The sequence below is a fragment of the Calidris pugnax genome, unplaced genomic scaffold (genome assembly GCF_001431845.1).
Source record: "Calidris pugnax isolate Ruff unplaced genomic scaffold, ASM143184v1 scaffold139, whole genome shotgun sequence".
Classification (NCBI taxonomy): Eukaryota; Metazoa; Chordata; class Aves; order Charadriiformes; family Scolopacidae; genus Calidris; species Calidris pugnax.
In genome coordinates this window covers 368,019-368,249 of record NW_015090863.1, presented here as the reverse complement: position 1 = coordinate 368,249, position 231 = coordinate 368,019, and positions in this window count along the sequence as shown.

Sequence of the window (231 nt, the reverse complement as noted above, 5' to 3'; positions counted from 1 at the left end):
AACCCCCCCCCCCCGGGGGGGGGGGGGCTTTGCTCCCCGGTAGCAGCACCGGGAGCCGGCCCCGGCCTCCTTCTTCCCTCTGGGAGGGGGGGCAGCGGGCCCTCACCTTCGCGGGGGCGGCGATGCGGGACCCACCGGGCCGCCATCCCGGTGGGTGGTTCCCCCTCCCGGCCCCGCTCCAGCGGCCGCCGAGGAATCCAGGTCCGGATTTTCACAGGCGCCGCCGCGCCG